A 20942-nucleotide genomic window follows, 5' to 3' on the forward strand; every position below is an offset into this window, starting at 1 on the left:
TTGCTAAGTATGCATGAACAGGAATTGCCCAGTGCTTATTTGTTCAGAGTTGATGTCTTTCATTAGTAGTCCACTAGGTTGTTGTTTTTTTTTTAAGTAAAAACATGCTGCGTCCTTATCAAAGATACATATACACACTCTTTATACTCTTCAGTTTCATCTCTTTGATCTAAAGTCTCAAGTATTGGAACAAGAAGGCTACAGTTCTTTCTGCAGAAAAGTATTTTTTACTAGTTTTACTATCATTAAGATAATAAAGCAATTTTGATTAAGTTTTATTACAAGTTCACTCTGAAGAGCTTAAAGCATGCATCCAGAATAAGATATGCAAGTCTTTAATTAATGTCCGATCTCAGGCAGTTGAAAGCAATTGCAAACAAGCCCTCCCAAATTTGAACATGAAGTAGCTTCCAGCATACTTCAACTTACTCATCAATGACTTGGACAAAGGGACAGAGTGTACCCTCAGCAACTTTGCTGATGACATGAAACTGGGAGGGTGGCTGATACCCCAGCAGGCTGCACTGCCATTCAGCAAGACCTGGGCATGCTGGAGGGTTGGGTGGAGAGGGACCTAATGAAGTTCAAAGGCAGTGTAGGGCCCTGTACCTGGACAGGAACAACCCCACACACCACCACAGGCTGGGGCTGACCTGCTGGGAGGCAGCTCTGCAGAGAAGGACCCGAGAGTTCTGGTGGACAGCAAGTTGCCCAGGAGCCAGCAGTGTGACCCTGTGGGCAAGAAGGACAATGGGGTCCTGGAATGCATTAGAAGTGTGGCCAGCAGGTTGAGGGAAGTGATCCTGCCCATCTGCTCTGCCCTGGTGAGGCTGCACCTGGAGTGCTGTACCCAGTGCTGGGCTCCCCAGTTCAAGAGACACTGGGGGCTACTGGAGAGGGCTCAGTGGAGGGCTATGAAGATGATGAGGGGACTGGAGCATCTCCCTGATGAGGAAAGGCTAAGAGAGCTGGGCCTGTGTAGCCTGGAGAAGAAGACTGAGAGGGGATCTTGTTAATGCACAGAAATATCTTAAAGGTGAGTACCAAGAAGATGGGGCCAGACTCTTTCCAGTAGTGCCCAGCAACAGTAAAAGGGGCAATGGGCACAAACTGCAACACAGGCAGTTCCATCTGAAAAAAAAAAAAGGAAATTCAACTTTTTTACTTTGAGTCCAGAGCCCAGAGCACTGGACTGGGCTGCCCAGAGGTTGTGGAGTCTCCTTCTCTGGAGACGTTCAAAACTTGTCTGGATATGATCCTGTGCAACTTGCTCTAGGTGAATCTGATTTAGTGGGGGTTGGACTAGATTACCTCCAGAGGTCCCTTCCAGCCCTAACACCACGATTCTGTGGCAGACAGAACCACTGACTCACAGCACCACTGTCCCCCAGTAACACAAAGTACTTATATACCTTCTTTAAAAACATATCCCAACCACACTATCATCCTACCAGTCCAAAATGAAATTAAAGGAAGCCATTTTTAATCCCTAATCTTACACCAATGTATTCTGACCAGCTCTTTCAACACTGTTCTTTCCATCATTTTTTAGAGGCTGGATGTTTCTCCAGTTTTAGAACCAGTGGTCCCTTTTCACGTTCCACCCAATTATCTCTCATTTACAATTATATTTGTTAGGCCACCCAAATAATATAAAGCTTACAGATGAAATTCAGTTCATCAGCTACCACCTTTACAAAACTCCAAAGCTGATTATGCTTTCCAGCACTGTCAACTCTTAGTTCACCAACAGTCATTGCAGTGAAGTACCAAATCTTCATCAATGAACCATGTTTGTCAGAAAACTTTAACTGATATTTGGCAAGCCATAAATAAATTTCAGTTAAGTATTCAACAGTTTTAGCCAGCCAACTACAACACAAAGGACACACATAAGCAAGTAAACTGCAATTTCTTACTTTTGAAGTTTAAAAAAGAAAATGTTATTAAAATACTATTTAAAATATTAGTTAAGCTATCCAAATTTTTGTGTTTGTATTTTAAATGAGGGCAATATTTTCCATTACAATACATAAAACTCAACAGCTCACACACTTGATCTTATATTATTAGCCACAACTTCAAGAACAAAAGAGGTGCACAGGATTTGGAAGCGTTTTTTAAATTTCCTTCCAGTTTAAAATAAGTAATTTTTTCAAATTACACAAATCAAACTGTATTAGTTAATACTGGCAGGACTTTGCCTCTTAACAAACACTTTACTAGCCCTAACTTCACCAGCCTTTCTCTCTTGATGAGTGAATACACAACTGAAAATTGTTGAGTTTCCTCACTGTTCAGCAGGAAACATTTAGGATGAAAACAAGCACTGGTCAGAATGCATTTCAAGCACATGTATTCATGCATACTCAACTGTGTACAGCAGAAGAACGAACCATAACAGTTAATTCAAGTGACCTCTTCACCTTACGTGTTTAAAAGGTGCAACAGCTCTAAACCCTGATAGAACTTTGCCAACTTCAGCTGAACACAAAATACGGTTATCACATAAGGCAGATAAGCACTGTGCATACATTAAGCAAGGGACAGTCTTGAGGTATACTGAATGAGGTAACCAACATTTCTAGAGAAAGAGCAAAAAGGTTTCCTATTTTTATTGTTAAAGTCAGCAAAATAATTAAGGCTATCAGCTGTAGATCTGCACAAAATCCAATCCTTAACATTGTTCATTCTGACCTTGTTACTATACATTGCTTTGTTGGAACAGTTTAGATATGTAAGTATATGACTACTAATTACACAGGAGTTTCTTCCCTGTTTTCTGCCGCTAAAGAAGTTTCAGAGCAGGAACAGTTCTCACTTAAACTACCTTCTATCACAAGTAATACATTACTTTTTATGCTCTACATGGCACACAACATTTGACAACAAAAACTACTGGCATTAGAAATGCTTCAGACTGTCAATATCCCTTTAGAGGCCAAATATTCCAGCTGTGAACCACGCACTGAACACTTGGCCCCATTTTTTCAGCAACTCAGCATGTCCCTCTTGTGCTTGTTGTAATAGGATCGAAGTATTGCAAAATCCGTCTCAAGCTTCTCTACAATTACAGCTGTTCCTAGAAGGCCTTCAGAAGCACAAGTATTCCTCACGGTAGCTAGTAGTTCCACTAGCAATATACCACAATGTTGATTGTTTCCCCCCCCCCCCCCCCCCCCAATGAAAAATTATTGTAATTCAGCCTTAGGCATGTGAATTGCATCTCTTTACAAAATAAATCACACGTAAGGCTGGGTGTCTTGCTAGTCCTCTAAATCAGAAGCTAACTTTTCCAGGCTTAAATGTCAACGCCGAAAGGTTCTCCAGATCACCAGTTTTAACACCCAGCTTACGCAAGCATGTTTTAAAACTCTCCATTTACATCACATCTACATTTGTCCACCTGTAAAGCTGGCTGGAATCAAGTTCCTTTGCTGAGGTCTCCTACTAACCCAGTACAAACAACGGGAAAAGGCAGGAGGGATTTAATGTGATCTTGTTTCTGTGAGAAGTAATACAAAGGGATGCCTTTCTGTATTGATGGAGCTGGGGACTGACTATGTCTCTGCTGTAAGAGCTGGTTGAAAACATATCCTTCTGCTTTCTCTTCCCTTAATTTCCCAGGACGCTGACAATTAAAATTACAACTTCACTGACAAGCTGGTGAATTTTACTTCTTCTCTTACAAGTCTTTAACATTTGATTCTACTAGTATGTAGGTAGTCAGTGACCTAATAGCATATTATAATACTGGCCCTCAAAGTAAGATGAATTCATCACAGCCTATAATTCTTCATATGACTTAAGAAAAACATAACTAATTTTTGGAGAACAGTGGAAGAACAACAATTTTCTAACAACATGATCGATATAGCCCACATCATTATAAAAAAGTGTTATGCAAAAAAAATTCTAACGAAAGCCCCTACAAATAAAACTCAAATACAGTTTGAGAGTTGTTTATCAGCATTTTCTTTTACTAGCTTTAAAAAAACACAATTGTTACCTACTCACACAAAACCAAAGCAACAGTTTTCCTAAAAATGTCTACATTATTAGTCTACAGATTTCCCAAATATTCCTGAATTATTCTGTATACTGAAGGCTTCAGATAGATGAGTGCTTTCCCTCTCTCTGCAACATGTATAGTAAAGTCGCATCTTGGGGAAATAGGCCTTTAAAAATTCCTCAAAATGATCATCTATTTCAAGCTGTTTTCTTGACAGTAGGTTAAATTCATTGCAGCTAAAGCATATTTTCCATCTTGTGTTTTCTATTTACTATTCCTCTGTACTTTCCATTTTTATTTTTAAAGTATGATGCCTACAATTCTTCTCTTGAATTTTGTTAACATGCTTCCATTTTATCTTTGAAATCACTAATGGAACTTGAATGTAAACTAATACAAGGACATGCTATAGGTGGTTTATCAGAACTCCCCCGGAAACCATGTAACAAGTTACATCTACAATAATCTTCTACAGCTGAAGAAAATAACCTTCCTAACAAAATGAACCTCTCAGTGCACACCTAGAATTTATCTATCATACTTAGAGATTCCATAAGTAGGTTAAATTAAGCAATGTTTTGATCTTAAGATAGTGAGCTGATTGATGAAATTAGTCTCTGGTCTGATAAAATGCCCTCACAATACTTCACTATACTGAAGAAAAACATTTCTGTTCTAAGAGATTACACATTTTCTTTCTCAAAATTCACAAAAACTCTTGTAAACATTGTTACAGATCCTTATGGCACAAAATTACCATAATTTAAAAAAAAAAAGGCAAACCCCGTGAGTAAATACTGATGAGATAGTGACAGATTTCCAGACAGGCAATCTGGTATACAAAGACACCTGAAAACTCACCACATGTTACAAGTGTCCGTAAGCATACCTCAATACTTGCATCATGAACACAGAGAAGATGTGTGTGTGAATGAACTTCAACAGCAAGAACTCCTCCATCTTGCCCTCACAAGCTTTTAACAGCAGTGACTGACTGGACAGCTCTCATCCTCAGGCAGCAATGAAGCATTGCTTATTAGCTCTAATGACCAGAACAATCCAAAGATGTGCAACAATACACTACCAGGTTTTTAAATCAGTTTCCTAAAAAGCGGAAAAAGACCTACAAACAGTTACTGGAAGCTAATGTTAGCTCAACAGAAAGAAATCCCTACAAACAACTGTAAACAAATTTGCATCATTCCAACCCATTAGTGACTGACATTGCTGTTTAAACTGTTCAGAGAAGAACTCCAAACTAATAGAAGAATGATCCTTCACAATGGCAGAAAATTGTGGAAATAAACAGAAATACACTTCAGTAAAATCTGTGAACCTTTGATTGTCCACAGAGTATTCTAGCACAGCTCCATAACAATCTTTCAGCTTGCAGCCTTATTTATCTGTCAGGGATAGAAGTCACTAAAGTGAAAGCAATACAAAACCCCCACTTTTATACTTTGTTTTGTGTTGGGTATAACCAGAATACAGTTCTCTGAACTTGCAGCCTCTGTCACACCTACATGTGTACATGATCCACCAAGTGACCTTTGCAATAGCACTGGAAGTACAGATACACAAAACTGACTCCCCCCCCCCCCCTCTGCTACCCAATAAGCTAACCAGAGGCCAACTAGTTTTTCCACTTGCAGAATTAAAAAAGATGGAAAGGGGATGATTAACTTTGCTTTCATCAGAAGAAAGGTGTATTTTTACATGCTTTGTTTTTCATCCAAGAAAGAAGTTCCATCAGAGGATACATCATTCAGACCAGTACTGTCGTGCAGGAATTAGCTCACCTCTGTCCAGAGGTTTTTGAAGTTCTGAATCTTCCCTCGATGAACAGACAGGTGCATCTGCAAGAGATTATCATCTTGGCTGACCTAGCACAGCAGTTCACAGATCAAGGCTTCTTGCATTGTTTGGGTCTTTGAATCAACCAGAAACAGTTTGGGAACATCTGATCAAAGCCTTCTTCATTATGTTTAATTATGTGCTGCTCTGTATGTTCCTGGAGTTCTTCAGGGAAAGCAAAAAGACCAGGAGAGGCCTAAAGCCCACCACTAATGCAACTGTACATCAGTGGTTATGGTATTTAACATCCAATGAGCACTAATCTTTACATGCTAAACCTCAAGTCATGCTGGCTGATTAGAAATAAGCACAGTGGTAACACTACACTTTCAGTAAGCCAGACAAGCTATCAACACATCAGATGATTGTTACAATTAACTATAGGCATATGATTTTGCCTGAAAGGGAGAAAAGCTAGTCATGAACACACACAGGGGGGGTGGGGGAAAAAAAAAAAAAAAAAAAAAAGAAAAAAAAAAGAAAAGAAGAAAGGCACTGACAAAACCAAAGTGACAAATTAAAGAAAAATGAAAATCCTGAGGTAAAAATGGTTGGGAGTGGGAAATTACATACACATGACATCACTAGAATCCAGTAAGGAAAAAAAATCTCTTTTCAATTACGTTTGAAGTTTAGGCTCACACTAAATAAAATTAGTTTACTAAAATTCCCTCCAGGCTTAAGAGGTAAAGGACAACTATAGGCCTGCCACTTTAAGAATACATAAATAACATTAACTCAGAAAACAAAAGAAAGCTTAAGTTCTCTATAAAGATATAGTCCAGAAAGCTTTGCAGATTTAGTTTGTTTTTTAGGGTTTATCAACCATAAAGCTAGGTATTGAGCATTTGTCTAATATTAGACTGATTTAAATGTAAGTTTCTTATTTGATCTGCCTCACTTCTTAGCAAGGTCACAACTAGATCTGGTAATAGTTGGCTAAGAGACACAATGACATTTTGCCATATGCTTGCCCTTTGAAAAATTCCTTGTTTCCCATATTAGTCCAAAAAATACATACCAAAAATTGAACACAAGAATACAAAAAATTGGATTTGCAATTTGGTATTAAAAACAGACACACTGGTTTTTTTTGTGTAAGATAGGATAACCTCAATCGCTTACACAAACTAAACCAGATACCGCTTGTGCAAGATAAGATAACCGCCAGATGTCCAGGAACCGACAGAAACAGGACAAACAACAAACAACCCTATATAAGGACATATGAGTGAGGGGTCAACTATAGGACAAAGGAGGAAGACTTCTTACTTCGGCCTCAACGACCACCAGGAGGCAGAAAACGACCCCCTAACAACAACTGAAGCATGCGCAGAGTACCTCCACTACTTCATGAACACGGAAGTAAAGATGTATAAAAAGGGACTGTTTGAACTGCTCAGTACGGCAGTTGGCGGAGCGCAGACTCCCCTGCCGTCCAGCGCTGTCTTTGCTCATATTCTACTTGCTATAATTAATAAAATTTTAATTGGATTATGATCCATTGTGGTCTCAATTTATAACACTGTACAAGCCCTATGCTTGCTATTTCTACAGTAAATGCAAGTGAACTTTAAGTTTTGTAATGCAAGTATTTTGTCCTCACTTATACTCTTACAGATGGGAGCTGACCTAATAGTTTATCATAAGTGTAAGCAAGTTCGCTCAGTTTGGTTTGGTAACAGTTACAAAGACAGGTCCCTGGAAGCCAGAGGGAATGTCTATTTGAAAAAATAAGGTTCTCTGTTCTCTCCTTAAGTGTCTCCTCATAGGGTATACTTAGGTCATCAGCCTTTGTTTGAAGACTAGACTTAATTGCTATTGTGTTAGTCTGAGAAACGTTTCTCCAAAGTCAGAAGGATCACCCAGACATTCTGGAAGAGCAAGCCCAGGGCAAACATACCTAACCTTGCCGTTAGAAGGTAATGAAGTGGTAACTTACTGCACTTAGCTAAGACTGTTACGTTAATTAATCACAGCAAATCACACCCTTGGGTTCACACCTCTTCAGGAGGCCGGCTGATCTTTCCAAGTGCTATTTTAAGTGTACAACAGCCAGTTCTCAACGATTCAGTCTAGTAATGCTGCTATATACACCTTTCACATTGATGGACTTTAAGTTTCACAACATATTTGGGGGGGGGGTGGGGGGGTGGAAATCTGCCGTTTCACAGACCACTTTCAAGCTTTTTAAATCACTAGTAACAAATTATTCTTGGACATGTGTTCTGAGACCTTAGAGCCTAGAGCACATCGAGAAGATGCCAGTGCAACACAAAATTGAAAATAAGTGCAATTAAAATATTTTCCTAAGCCAAACTTCAGAATTTGTGACATCAGTTTTGCAAGAGCAAATATTTTGCTGACATACTTGAAACACTTTTTTCTCTCTAATTCAGCAGGCTTCTACAACTTTATTCATGAAGGCCCACAAACATACTTTGTTTCCTGCATTCAGAGGCGACAGTTCATGCTTTAATAATCATTGATTCTTACAGTCAACATCCAATTTCTTCAGCTGTTCTGTAACTTATTCATAACATTCATTATTTGTCTTTAAGATGAGCAGTGGCAGGCCACCAATTTGGGGGAGAGCACAAGCCAATTACACAGCAATACTTATGTGCTGGAGCACATACCACCTACCAGTTTAAAAGCAGAAAAAAATGCATGTGCATTCAAAATTCTTGTTAGGACAAGCTATTATTCACAGAATTGATCAGAAAGCCAAAATTTGCTATGAACCTCATTTTAAGTAACCAGTAAGGATATTGACAAATAAGTAGTAACTCAGCACTTAAAAGCAAAAAAATCAAGGCCACAAAATGCTGAGAGATCAGGTTAGAAAACAGTTATCCACACTTGCTCTGTGAACAGCCAAAACCATCACAAGCTGCACTATGAGAGCATTCATTTACAGATTTGAGACACACATGCCTAAACCTCTCCCATAATCAACACCATAGTAACCACAATCACGACAGTGTTTAATGAATCAGAGGTATTAACTTGGATCTCTGTTGGACACAGATACTGACTGCCTTCAGCCCGATAAAAATGTAGTTGTGTTTCTTATATCAGCTGGGAGTAGGGGGAGGAATTAGAGTGAAGTTATTGGGTAAACTATGGCCTCCTCCAGCCACAAAAAAATGGACAGGAATTAGAGTGAAGTTATTGGGTAAACTATGGCCTCCTCCAGCCACAAAAAAATGGACAAATAGTATTGGTAGTAATTACTGCAATGAAAGAGTAAACAGTAACGTTCTGCAAACTGAAGCACAATCACACCGATTCAGAGACTCCAAGCTCTACTCAGAAAACAGAAGAAACGTCCCTACACATTTTATTTTTAGAAAAGCTTATAGAAGTCATTAGACAACTTAAAATCAGGAGTGATTTTCATCCTATCTTCACAACAATCAGGAAAAAAAAACATCAAAAAGAGGGCTCAGGGAAAACTATTTCTTGCCTTTAATCTGTGTCTTGAGAAAGCTGAGCAATCAGTCGTGAACTGAATTAGTCTTAACTATTTTATTCACCTTCAGCCATTTTAGCTTAGATTAAAGCAGTTTTCATACATGTATTCAAGTAACTGTTTACACTGGAAATGCGAATCACAACTAAAAATGCAAGTCTCTTGCTGTGGCTACTAAGCAATAATGTGCTTTTCCTTTTTTCCAGATCACCTGTAGAATATTCACTGACTGTCTATGATGTTAATATGAATCTCAGCCTAAACAGATTATCAGCTTAAATGGTGAATAGCTGCAACAGATGCCAAAGTTGTAATACACAGTAACAGCAAGGCACTGAAAACAAAATTCAGCATTGTATTATGAGTTTTAGCTACAGCTAACTACAATGCTTTTGATAAATTTGGAGGATCACTGGAAAACCAGCACTTTAAAAGAAAAATTGTTACTTGAAGAGTCATATAGCACTAGAGAAAAGGTATCAAGGATTTGTAATAGTATTAAGTACCACAGTCAACACTGGATTCGTCAGTAGGGACAATGGTAACTTACTGAACTGTTGATCTTACTTTTTTCTAAGAAACATAAGAGCCATCAGCATTGTGACATTAAATGGTATTTTCTTTGCTTACACACAGATCTTTCAGACTTTTGGTGGGAAGCACAACACACTGTGCATAAGCTGGGGAGGGGTGTGTGGGGAGAGGCAGGACAATCAGGAAAGAAAAATCAAGCTGTGAAACCAGTTGACTGCCTTAAAGCAGTGCAGACATCAGAACTGACCGATCTTCATACTGCTGGTGCTTTTTAAAACACTTAAGAAAAATACACAAAGTACTAGTTCTGAAACTGGTATGGTATTCACATAGTCATGAAACAAATTAGAAGATCTTGAAGTACTTAAAAGGCTGAAGAACTGTTCCAAGTTTCTCTGAAGAGTTATTTACTGGGCTGTGAAAAACAAAGGTACTTTAAGAGATCACCTGCATAGCTTAAATATATTTGAAAATTTTAGAACACTCCTTTTTCTCTATAGCAGCACAAAAGTGTGATAAAATGATGGCAAGAGGGAAGCCAACACTTTAAGAATAAGGACCACCTTGGAATCACTTGTTCCCCACCATACCTTGCTCGTACCGCAGCAAACATGCTCTCCTTTCTTAGACTTTGGTAGTAAGCTCTGATCAAAACCCGTACTTTGAAATTACTGCACTATGCATGCAGCTTGAATGGAAATGAGAAAGTAAATCAATCAAGATAGTGATACAAGAATTATTTACTTTAAAAAAAGACACATCTAAGTATCTATAATGAAAGACAAGAAAGAATTTGAAAAATGAAGAATGTTAATCAACCCTTACAAATAACATGCAATGCATCCCTACTCTTATTCAGCACTCCATCCTTATCTCCTTTTCTTTTGCTTTGCTAATGGAAGAATCCAGGTGAAGAACAACTCAGGAAGGTCAGTTTTCTGTTTTGGGGCCATTTCTTGTGATCAGATGAGAAGCCATTGTTTCATATTGACACAAGAATTACTTAGTTTAAAAATAAAAAGAGGAAAAAAAGTATAAAGAAAAAACAAGGAAGAATTTTAAAAATAAAGGATGCTAGTTAATCCTTACAAGTAGTTAACAATATATCATGTATTTATGGTGTCTATTCATTCTCCCTCCACTCTAGGAAATAACAATAAAAATAAAAAGGAGAGCCAAATGGTTAATGAGACTAAACAGAAAATTTCTGGCACTATGTGTGAATCATCCTAATTAGCATACTAGAAAATCCACCCTCAAGCAAAGAAAGCCCTCTCCCCACAAAAAGTGGGTGGTAAAAAGAATACTGTACCTTTAAATGGAGATGAGGCTGAGCTAGTGAGAATTAAGTGTGAATACATGTAATTATAAACAATTACTCAAAGGGAATAAAATGTTTTACCATGTGTTAAGAGGTGTGCTAGCTTTGTGGATTTACCACCCAGCACCCGTCTCTGCACAGATACGCAATAAAGAAATTGGTCTGCTCTGTGTGTAGGTCAGCTCTTGCACACGGGGTGAAGAACCCAGACTGGAGATAACAGTAAGAGTGAGAACTTTCAGCAGCAAGATGTAATCTTTTCTGTTTCTAGTTCTGTAACGTAATTTTCTCTCCAGAAAGCTTTATATCTAACCTGAACTAGATTCACCAATATAAACACTTTATTGTGTTTCCTGAGATTCTGCATCAGTCTAGGTATCAGTAACAACAAAAAGTGGCCTCCCAAAAAACCCACATCCCTTCTTCCTTTTGGAAATGCATACACTTATTTGCAGACAGGACTAAATTGTCCCATAGTACTCAAAACAAGGTTGAGTCTATTCAACTGAGAAGCAGAAGGGGAGAAACAGAAATTCAAAAAGGGAAAAGAATGAGGGATCTTCCAATGAAAACAGGATCTCAGAAGGCAGGATATCCTTTCCCATAAAAGTGGGTGAAGTTTTCTAGGAGTCTGTCCTACAGATAAACAGAGCAGACATGAGAACAGATAACCATTCCTCTGCCTTTTATGCTGATTGCTACTTCAAATTTAACCTTATGCCACCCCAGCCCAAGTATAAATCTTTCAGAAATGTGGTTACAAGCCTGACTGAAAATTAGGATGTTTATTCATAGCAAAGTCTCACACTCTCTTCCCTTTTCTGCCTTCAATTAATTTTATATATATGGGGAAAAACAAAACAACCCACCTCACCCTCAAATTAATCCATATAAATTCTGTTCAAGCATATAGCTTAAAAGGACCTGTGATGCAGTGCTTCCTTCACTCCTGGTGCCCCACCAAGGTCACAGCAAGACACTCCTATTTGAAAATGTACTTTTCATCCATTATTAATACAGCCACATGTCCCTAGTGATATAACATAAATTTGTCTCATGTCTCTGCAAACAAACCACAAGTGTAAGTGAGGGTAGGAATGAATCTCCCCCCAACTTGAACAGTTAGGAGAGCCCACGAACCAGAAGACAGTCCGCCTGCCCTCTCTGTCTTATGGCTGGCACCTAACATTAATGTAAAGTATACTTTTACTAAAAAAAAATGGGGGGTGCAGAAGACAGAAGGAATTCACCTGAGGTGTACACTTGCAGTCTAGGGACTAAAAGAGATTTTATCTTTATTCACTGCTAGAGAAGCCTTTTCTTCCTCCAGCAGCTATGAGTGCTTAGACAGCCACTGTTGAGTGCTCCCTCCTGCTACCAATGTGATGTCAACCATGAGTACCCAACAATCTATGGTTTCCAAGTACATAAAAAAATCTGCATATTCCTTAACCCGAAAAGCACTTTAAGAGTTCAATGTCTATGAAGTCACATGAAAGGCAGAATTTACTGTTAAGCTTTTTCTTTTCATATGCTCTCGTCAAAGCATGGATTTTGGCTGATCATATCTTCCAAAACCAGTTCCACTGACAATAAAACAACCGTTAATGAATTTGTGTGTGATCTTTCACCATTAAGACAAAGAACTTCTGAAGAGGATTAATGAAGAAAGAAGTAATTATATCCATTTAATAAATGCTTAGCTTTCTGCAACTAGAAGGTTTGGAGAAGGAAGTAGTAAATTAATCTCTAATATACTTGCTCCCATTCTGATTTCACTTTGATGTTCAGATCATTGCCTAAACCACACATGGTTATGAAACAGGACAGGCAAAGAATTGTCCAGAATCATACAGACATAGCCAACTGTCTTCCAAGTGTAGTTATACAAGTATCACAACCTACATTCTCCAAGTGTTATTTTTATTTATTTTTATCATTCCTAGAAAATTGAATAAAGACAGTCTAATCTGCAGACATTTTTACAGTTCAAGCTGAAGATCAGAGAAGTTCCAGACTTGCAGAAGAACAGACACAGTACTTCTCCATATATAGTAAGTACTTAACCTCTGCATACTAGAAAGCACTTTACTGAATTTTAGCAGACATTTTTTGTCAAGGCATTTGGATAAAGGTTATCAAGAAAACAGCAATGTCAGCAAGGAACAATTCTAGAACATGCCTTCTCCTATGCTACTTGACTCTCAACATTTTCATTGAATACAGAAAGCTGGAAATTTTGATATTTAAAAATCACAACAGCAAACCCAAGATTATACACCAGACTTAAGCTACCTTTGTTTTGAATACTAGGGAAGAATTCTGTATAAGGAACATAAATACTAAATTGGGAAAATGAGTTTTGCAACAGAAATAATTATTTGATTTTAATAAATACCAGACCAGAAATCTATCATCTAATAAATCTTTTAGTTCTTACTCACCTGGGCTAAGACACTATGATCCAGTAAAGTTAATTTTTACATTTAAATTGGATTAATACAAGTTCACAGGGAAAAAAAGTTGGGTTGTTTGGGTTTTTTTTTTTTTTGAAAGGGAGTAAAATTCAAGTCTGTGTAGGTGAAATTGTATGGACTTCAACAAGATGGCACAGACCAGCCAGAACAGCTTACTATGCTTTAGAACAAGTTGAAGAACATAATTGGAAAAAAATTACTGATTTTATATAGGACTCACCACATCTGGGTAGAGTGGTATCATTTTAAGAAGCCGCATCAGTGGTGGCCATTAAATTTCCAGGTAATGTTACACTTTATTGCTCTGTTAACTAGGTTGTAAAACAGATAAAACATACAAACATTCCCTGTATTCACTTACTAATTGTTCTGCTCCAACAAGAATCTAAGAGAGAAAAAGCAACACAATGGTTAGGAATAAAAAGCCTCTAAGGTACACATTCAGAGGGAACTGTCATCTTAATAGGCTACTCCCAAAGTTAAATAATTATTTGCCAAGATCAGGATCTCAGGATTCAAGACTACCTCTGAACAATTAGAAAGACTCTCTGAAAACGAAAGGATGGAAGATCCACCAGTGACATTAAAGCAGGCAACAGATTTTATTAAGAGTACTTTCATTCCAAACTTGTGCATAAAAGCAGTCTTACGACTTCACCAGACAGGTTCCCCAACACTCTGACACTAAAACAAACATCCTGAAACCAGCATTAAAGGACAATTAGGTTACCACACACTACCAGCCCCTCAAGAAAGGCAGCTGCAGTGATTGAACCTAAGGCCCTTCTGCTGAAGTAGCTGGCACCGTTAGAAAGGGACTACCAGACCCAATGCAGTCACAGACTAGGACTTGCATACAGCTGGGCCAGAAGTGGTGAAGTGAAAACAAAGCGATGATTTCAAAGACAGCAAGTGGACTCAACAGTTCGTCACCATGATACTAGTGTTCTCCTTGTGCAAGGCCATCGTAATCAGGAATGTGATAACAGCTGGAAAATTCACGGAGAACTGCAAAGGAGTACCTAAAATGATACAACTCCATTTTGTTCAAACTAACATACGGAGCCAGAGTTCTAAAGCTCAGCAGTCATTCTGTGTAAGTTAAGCACTTACTAAACGATTGAAATCCACAGAACTGCTCTTGATATAAGTAACTGCTCTCACCAGTACCTGTAGGTGCAGACCTTGAATACTGTATCGGAATATTCAACGGTAACATTTAATAACAAACCAACCCACCCAGCAAGCAAGCAAACAAAACTCAAGCAAACAGGACAACCGAGAGCTAATCAGCTCTTGAGGATTTATAAGCTTTATAGTCTTACCAAGAAGACTACAAAAACCTACTTGTTAAGTGCTTACAGTATACTCCCAGTAACCCCTATTCTGCAAGCAGATCTCAACACCAAGCAGATCTCAACAATATCTGAACCGCTTTGCAATAACTGCAAAATTAGAATATGATTACATAGTAATTAAGGCTAGCAGTCACCACAAGTAATGATGACAATTTCTATACATTTCAGCATTTTGTGGACCTGTTTCAAGAAAGTTTCCAAGCAAGTCAAACATATAGCATAGATTTACTGCAGTTTCACAATATATATTACAGGAAAGAAACCTATAAAGGTTAAGTTGGATTTGTAGAACCATTCTCCACAATCTGATAGCCAAATCAATCCGTCTCCCGAATTCCACATGCCATCAGCAAATACACACTTTACACTACAATGGAAACTTAACTGCAACCCCCACACACGATGAAAGCAGGAATTTTTAATTACAATATTTCACTATTGCTTGAAATGGATCCGTGATGAGACACTTCATCTCTACAATCAACTGTCCATAGATAAACAGCAATCAGGTAGCTATGCTGTTTCAATGAACTCAACATTTATCCATGTCATAGAGATGTGGAAGGACCCAGTCTGCACATTTATACAAGGAAGTTCTAATTCCTCATTCTTTTAAGTCACATGGTATGCTGACACCTAAGTAGTATCTGGATAGGAAGTGGGGCACATCTTGATATGCAGAAAGTACTTATTAGGAAAACCAGTGTCCAGAAGGATCAGCACTCACCTTCCAACCATAAAGCCACTGAACTCTGGAAAGCAGTAAGAGAAGGGAAACGATAAAACCAACAAATAAAAAAAAAAAATCTCAGAGAGAAACAAGCTATCTAACCACACAACAGGAAATAAATTTCCATAATAGTGATTTTCTCCCTTCGTTCCGCTTCAGTGAACAGCTTTTGAAAGATGTTTTTTAAACCACTTTGCTGAGTCAGTTCTAGCCATCTGCAAAAACATACTCTCATGCCATACCATTAAGAAGTTAAGTTTGATCTTTCCAATACCTGGGGAAAGAAAGGAACGGAAGCATGGGAAACCAAAATGAAAGCATGAAGAGTTTACAGCAACAACCTTCATTCTAAAAAGAGAAAAAAAAAATGGCTGCTTGTTTTCTTCAGAAAACAGAATCTTATTGAAAAATCTTTCATTTGTCAAACATTAAGCAAATTATGCACTACATTAAAAACCACTTTAAAACAGCTGTTGCATCAGCTATATGTTCACAGATCTGAACATGTCAAAGAGTGCAGCTTTGCAGCAGATAGCAAGGAGAGATACAGCGTAATAAGTCAATGGAAGAACACTAGTCAGACTAAGAAAATAAACGAAGAGTATTGAAGAATAAGAGGAACTAGAAGTGTTTATTACCCTTCGGACCTTTTATTTTAATTGGTAATTTCATAAATATTTAGAACTACACCGAGTCATGATTTTATTGATCAAAGGTGCATTGAAAAGTATTTTTTGTTAAAAGAAATCAGTTAATTTTAACACTGTCCAGCAAGCTGATCACTGAGACTGCCTTTCTTGCAGTTGTCTTCCTCAGTCTCACCTCCCAATAGGAAAAAGTAAACAGTTTTGGAAAATTAGATTTTACTAGTAGCAGGGTTTTAATTTGGTCAAACACTACCTAGTTTTACCCACAATGACAAAAACACTCTAGTGTCTTCACTTGGTGATACCAAAGACACAAGGCAAGTTCTTAAACTAGGTCAGCTATTCATGGGATATGAAGGCCCATAATACTGATTTTTGACCAAACCAACACAACCAAGACCAAAATCTAGGTGTCATGGAGAAGAACCCAATTGCAAGCTATAGCAAAGATGCTACTGGCAAAAAACTTCACAAAGTTAATGAAGTAGAGCTGAATTTTACAGAATAAAATTCAGTTCTAGCAACAAAACTACAATGTACCAGAGTTAACAAATGTGACTATTTTTAAGTGATCCATTATTTAAACGGATGTGTTGTGGATAGTCTATTATTTTGCTCTTCAGCCTAAGAATCAGCTTAAGTATCCAAAGGCCTATTCTGAGAGAGAAGCTGCATACCTCAGTACATTTCACACTTAAGGACAGCATAAATTTCAACATTTGGTGTCTATCGTAATGAATGACTAATTAGCTACAACTGGTAAACTATTCTAGCTTCACCAATATTGCCTTCAGGTTGTTAAATGTTAAAAAAAAAGTGACTGTTGCAGGGATCTACTCAAGTTACAGGCTTTTGCTCGGACTTTTCCATCTAGAAGTAGTACAGTTGGCTCAGAAGCCATGACGTAGGTACACATTCCAAAATGATCTTGTAACTTGGATGACTCCACTCAAGTCTTAATGTTGCTGTAAGCTTATTATTATAAATTATTTTCTCCTCACCTCCAATTAATCAACGCTTTTTAACGGGGATGAAAAAAGTAGCAGAAAAAAGTATTGATATATGATACTTAATTCCAGCATGAAAGTGGAGTTTTTATTCCTGTCTCAGTAAAAGCTGTAATGCCATGCCAGTGCTCCTCCACTAGAAGCTTCCAAAGCAAAGTAGACAAAGACGACAGAGCTAGGACATTTGTTACTTCAGGGCTGCGCTCAGATATTAACAGAAGCCAGGGCTATTTATGTGTATATGATTATATTTAAAGACACGGCCTTTATTCAATCTTTGAAAAATTAAACATGTACTATGAATTAAGTAACATGTCTAGAAAGCAACATAAAGCATCATGTCTTTGCTCCTTCAGCATTCACCCTTAACTTCCAACCTATATATAAATCTGTTCCGCAGCAGATCACTTTAGATACCCTCAACAATGTACCTTCAAATGTTATTTTGGTTTTACATCATAAACAAGCAAAAAAATAAGCCATATTCATCAAAGCCAGAAGAGGGTGCTCTGAATAACTGAGGTGGGGGGTACTGAACTGAGCAATTGCCTTGTGTTAGCAGAGGTCAGAAGCATGCTGTCTTGTTTTAGTTTGGGAGCTCACTTAAGTTCACAATGCCATGTCTTTTTTTAAAAAAAACCTTCAGCTCTCCTTTTAAGCAAAAAGGAAATGCTTCGGTTTATGCTATTGTCATCACAAGGGCAAATTAATGTGACAGAAAACTAGCAACACAAAGACCTGTCAAGTGTTAATTCCAGTTTTTATCCCACAATTTCCAAGCTGCTTAAGATATGGACAAGGAGGTACAGGGAATGCCAAGAAATCAAAAAAGCCTATGCTACGGTTTTTACCTACACAATGCCTATTCTGACATAACTAGTTCAGGTCTTTCTAATGTGACTGTGCTGAGTTGACACCTTATGCCGAACTACGTCCTCAAATGAAAGAAAACGGCCCTGGATCATTCCGCAAGTGTAACACAGTATTCATCTCTGCCAGCACTCCCCCCACCCAAAAAGAGAAAAAGATACGCACATTCCAATCAAGCCTCTCTCAGCGGGGCTCACCCAGTTCCCCCCCCCCCCCCTTCCCTCCCTTCCTCCCTCACCCCAGGCCTTGCCAGGTTCCGAAATCCCCTTTGATTTTAGGTTTCATTTTGTTGTAAACAGCAAAACGAAAGGAGAAAGCCTCCAAAGCGAGGATCCTTACCCTTGAAATCCCGCCATGCGCGCAATAAGAAGGGTGAATTGTTTTTCCTCTTTTTTTTTGGATGGGAGATGAGGGGGGAGGGGGAAGAAACAAAAGCCTAAACAGAGGAAAAGCTAAGCGGCGGAGGCAGAGGGAGAAGGCGGAGACCCTGGTGGAGGAGCAGGGCGAGCGTCAGCCATGTTGTGTGTGTGTTGGTCCAGTATTTACAAACCTGCAGCTGCAGCAGCGCTTGGAGTCTGGGAGCGCGGGGAACGAAGGGAGGGAGAGAAGAAGGCGAGGAGGGAGGAGAGGCAGGCACAGAGAGAGGGAAGGGAGGGAGGGAGGAGGAGAAGGCGGCAGCAGCAGACAAAGGATCCCAGCGCAGCCCGAGCGGAGCGCGCACACACTCACGCACACACACGCGCACTCGGGCCGCCTCGCACCGCGGCAGCGCAGCCCGCAGCCCCGCCGCTGCCAGCCCGGGGCGGCGGCTCCCCCTACGGCTGCCGCGGCGCGGCCCGGCCCGCTCCGGCCCCGCCGCACTCACGCCCCCTTCGCCCTGCTTCCCCGCGGGGGCCCGGGGCACGCTCCCCCCGCCTCCGCCTCCCCTGGCGTGCGCTGCCGAGGGGGATGCTTATCTGCCGGCAGCCCCTCGGCGGGCCCCAGCCCACATACAATAGCGCCGCAGAGGCGGGGGGGGCGGGGCGGCCCCGACCCCCGCGCTCCGGCAGGGTGCGGAGGGTGGATGTGCAGCGGGACCCGTGCCAGGGAAGGGCGGCAGCCCACCGGAGCCCGGAAAGGTGGGGGGTGCCAGGCAGCCAGGGCGCTGCGGGGGAAGGGAGGGCAGACACGGCAACACGAGCCCAGGGCCCCTGCGGCACCGCTGCCGCCCGCCTCCTGCGTCTTCCGGGCGCGCCGCCGAGGCGGGGGCCGGAGGTGGTACCGGAGGGGCGCCGGACCACGGCAGAGGAGGGGACGCGGGGACGGGACGGGACGCCGCGGGTGGATACATGTCAGCCCCGGGGGAGGGGAGGCGAGGCGAGGCTGGGCTGGGAGCTCCGGTTCCCCCCACAGCGACTCCCTCTGGCTCTGCCAGGTACTGGGCCGGGCCAGGCCAAGGGCGGCGCGACGGGCTGCGCTCGCCCCCCCCCCCCCCCCCGCTTCCCTCCCCTCCCCCCCCCGCCTTCCCCGTTCGCTCACCTGCCGGCGGGACGGGCGTCCGGGGGTACCAGGCGGGCGGCCCAGGGGTGCCAGCGCTGCAGCCGCGGCTCTCTGCCTGGCCAGGCCGCTCAGCTCCTCTGCGGTGGCAGCGGGGACGGCCGCTCCCCTTGTCTCGTTTGCCCCCCTCCGCCGCCGCTGCCTCCTGCTCGCCTCTGCCACATTTGGATCCCTCTTACCCTACGCGAACTCCACCGCCAGGATAGAGGCCTCCTCACCTTCCTGCCAAATAGTGAGCCGCCCGCATCGAGCCGTTCAAAACACAGGGCCGGGCCCCGCCCTCCTCCCCCGCCCAGCCCCCTCCCGCCGGCACGCAGGCGCACTGCGGCTCCCAAACTGCGACAGGAGCGGAGGAAGCGCTTTCCCTGTCCCGCCCGCCGTCGCCGATCGCAGCGCGCCTGCGCGCCCGCGGCCGCTGCCCGCCGATCGCCTGCCGCCGCTTCGCCCTGCCCGCTACCCACCATCACGGCGGCGCCGCGGGCCGCTCCTGGAGCCTTCCGGCGGGTCGCCGAGTGCCAGGCCTCCTCGAAACACGGCCCGCCCGGCCCTGAGGTGGCGGGCGGCCCTCGCCCCGCCTGCCTGCCCGCCCGCTCCGCTCCGCAGCGCGCCCAGCGCCGCCTCACGGGCGGGCCGCCGCGGTCAGTGGTGGCGGTGCCGCTCACCAGCAGCGGCTCCTCCCCGGGCAGGCCTTGGGGCCGCGGCCTACCTGGGGCCCAGGGCCATGGCTGCTGCTCTGCGGGTTTTCCTGGGGCCCAGCACTTTCCAGTGGGTTTCTGCGGTGTCCCGGGTCATCTTCCAACCCTCAGTGTGTAGGTGATCTGGGGAAGCGTAAGTGGTCTTGTTTGTACAGAGAAGCCCAAGTGTGCAGGTACCAGAAGGCTGGCTAGCATTTCATCTGACGAGGCAAAGCATAAGTAATAGAGGCTGTCTGAAAGAAAAGCAAAAGACTGCATTTTGCACTAAATTGTTTTCTTGTTGCAAGAGAGGCAATGTTACTGGGATGGAGAAGGAGTATTTCCTGCAAAACATAAAGGGTTCCATTAAAAACATATCCTTTTTTTCATTTATGGAACAGGGAAACAAAAAACAGGGTGGGGGAACACTTCAAAAATCCCAGCTGA

The 20942-nt window shown here is 41.5% G+C and overlaps 1 protein-coding gene across 3 annotated transcripts in view; it reads right to left on the reverse strand.

Annotated features, from left to right (window-relative positions):
* SPIN1 (spindlin 1) overlaps positions 1–20428 on the reverse strand; it is a 49184-nt gene extending 28756 nt beyond the window's left edge. The window contains exons 1-2 of one of the 3 annotated variants that reach the window (XM_056324472.1): positions 20283–20428; positions 19804–20043 (exon numbers count right to left, since the gene is read on the reverse strand). The gene's annotated coding sequence lies outside the window, so the exon portion shown is untranslated. Of the gene's footprint in view, positions 1–18624; positions 18774–19803; positions 20044–20282 lie in introns of those variants that run through there. The other 2 variants (XM_056324474.1, XM_056324473.1) reach the window with 2 other exon arrangements.
* Between the last annotated feature and the right edge of the window lie 514 nt (positions 20429–20942).

Source organism: Falco biarmicus, chromosome Z (genome assembly GCF_023638135.1).
Source record: "Falco biarmicus isolate bFalBia1 chromosome Z, bFalBia1.pri, whole genome shotgun sequence".
NCBI lineage: Eukaryota > Metazoa > Chordata > Aves > Falconiformes > Falconidae > Falco > Falco biarmicus.